The sequence below is a fragment of the Denticeps clupeoides genome, unplaced genomic scaffold, assembly GCF_900700375.1.
Source record: "Denticeps clupeoides unplaced genomic scaffold, fDenClu1.1, whole genome shotgun sequence".
Lineage (NCBI taxonomy): Eukaryota > Metazoa > Chordata > Actinopteri > Clupeiformes > Denticipitidae > Denticeps > Denticeps clupeoides.
Genome location: NW_021629689.1, coordinates 146,522 through 148,906, shown reverse-complemented (window position 1 = coordinate 148,906; position 2,385 = coordinate 146,522). Strand labels below are relative to the sequence as shown.

Below are 2,385 nucleotides of genomic sequence, written 5' to 3'. Positions count from 1 at the left end.
ACTAAATCAGGTCAAGTTCGTGCAGCGAGTTCACGAAAATGCCAGCGACCCCGAACGGGCGGAAACTTCCGGCATTTATGGGGCGTCAGGATTGGGTTCCGGTGTGGAGCCCAGCTGCAGGCAATCCTGACAAAAACACAATATTCACAATTGTATAGTGAAGAAGTGAAGAAGACCTGTGGCAATCTTAACAGCACAAAGAAAGTACAAAAAACAACAATAAAAATTTTTTATTATAATAAGATTTACTGAAAATATGTTGTGCGATTTTCCTTACCTGTCACCTGTGCAAAAACTTGCATGAATCTTTATCACATCAAAAGGCATTTTCTTTTGACAAATGGGGCAAGTTTCCTAGAGGGAACAATATAAAAACAATATAATGTAAATTATTTTCTTTCATGTTGTTTCAAGCATTTATTAGTTTTTTAATGTGGTTTTAAAATTATACATATGCAAAGAATGAGTGGAGTTACGTAAAGAACTCCTTTGAAACCCTGGGTTGCTGCTTTCAAATGTTTGGCACTGTACCCACTCTCATCAGGTGGGATAAGTGTAAGCTTCCGGGAGCCCCATCCACCTTAAGAAAAATTACACAAAATACAGAAAAACACAATGTATTATTGGATTTCATTCCTTTTATTTTGTTATGCCAGGATTCATGTTTTAAGCTTGACACAAAGGTATTTAATTACATAAAATATGAAATATGGTATTAGTGATAATGTAAAAATTCAGAAATGTATTTGATTTTACTTATTTATTTATTTTCATTGCAATGTATCACTATGTTCCTGATGATTACCTGAAGACTTATAGACAAGCCAACCCCCCTTTACATCCTGAAATCAGCTCCTTCAGTTGGGCACATACCTTACAATGTAAATAACACTGTCAGTATAGCAAACCATGTAAAAATTAAATGCCCAACAGTTACCAGTGCAACACTGGTAAAAAAAGCTTATAGTGTTACATTATAGCAATGTGCTTAAGAGCACCCTAGCACCCATGTTCCACATACAGAGTTACTAATGAATTAAGCTCTGTTACATTAGAAAAAGATCATTTTAAAAGATACAGGAGAGACGTCACACATACTTACTTCATCATAAGTTGCATTTTCAACCATTTGCATTGTCTTTCACCCCAACCCAGCTTGCATATGTACCAGTTGCTCACTCTCCTCAGGTGTTCGCTCATATTGGTGAGGAAGCAGATAAAAGTTAACAGGCAATATTTTTGCGGGTTTGCTAGGGGGCATTGACAGCATTCGCCTTTTACCCCGTCCTTTGCTGAAAAACCCGGGAAATGATCTGTTGGCAAAACAAAAACCAAAATAATAACCATCAAATAATATCATGATGGCTTATGTCAATATTAAAAAAAATGTGGTTGCAAAACCTGGTCATCTCAGTTTGAATGGTGGCCCTCTGCTGAACAGTGTGCTGCCTATGGAGGCTGAATTATGAAATTAATTTAATGAAAGTATTTTAATAAAACTATGTATGCACAAATACATATACATAACAGGGATTTCCTTTACCACACTATCCTTACTATCTATCCTTTCCACAATAATAAATAAAAATACACAAAAAAAACTGACTGGGACCAGCTGCACTGCTTGAGGTCAGCAAAGACAACAAGTGCCTGGCTGATCTGACAACTTCGCTGTCCTGTAAAAACAGTTTAAGCAAAATATATATATTTTTATATTTATTTTTATATATAGCTACAAACTAATGATGTGTATCTAAAAACAATATCGTTAGTAGGACATAAATTGAATTGGTTACTGAATCATTAAATAAGCCAATGATTCAGTAACCCGTTCATAAAGACAGTCACTTGCCTCGTTGCAGTAGTGTTGATATTCGGGAAACGTCTAAAATGTTGTTTACCTAAATAATATAGTCTGATCATGAGGAATATTGGCCAATTCCTTGGCTCGATCGGGGCATCTCTACTAATAACATTTATATATTTGTTTTATTTGTATGATATAAGCGAAAATGAACGATATAGCTACTTTAATCGTGCCTGCAAGCTACACATATATCTAAATGATTATTCACAATGTTAAAGTCTTCAACTCAAAACACAGCTTACAATCATCATCGAGTGACCTTATATCCAAGTTGGATCTGATGTGGATTCCAATCAAGGAAATAAATGAAGCACTAACGGAGTTATTGTATTAACACAGGACACGAGCGGTGTGACGCGTCATGACAGAAGACAGTAGAACCTGATGATTAAAATCAGGGATAATGTCTACACTGAATGCGAAATTCCCAACAGCAAACGGATTCCCTGTTCTATTTCTAAGCTCTTTACAACGGCCGCTTTGTCACTTAAAAGTTATTGCGGCGTGTTCGCGTTCTA

At 35.9% G+C, this 2,385-nt stretch overlaps 1 long non-coding RNA gene across 1 annotated transcript; it reads right to left on the bottom strand.

Moving 5' to 3' along the window:
* Nucleotides 1–261: 261 nt before the first annotated feature.
* LOC114771319 (uncharacterized) lies at nucleotides 262–1,845 on the bottom strand. Its single transcript, XR_003743551.1, has 5 exons — nucleotides 1,402–1,845; nucleotides 1,103–1,313; nucleotides 806–873; nucleotides 477–580; nucleotides 262–354 (listed from the first exon to the last, which is right to left on the bottom strand). It is a non-coding gene; the product is annotated as an uncharacterized LOC114771319 (long non-coding RNA).
* Between the last annotated feature and the right edge of the window lie 540 nt (nucleotides 1,846–2,385).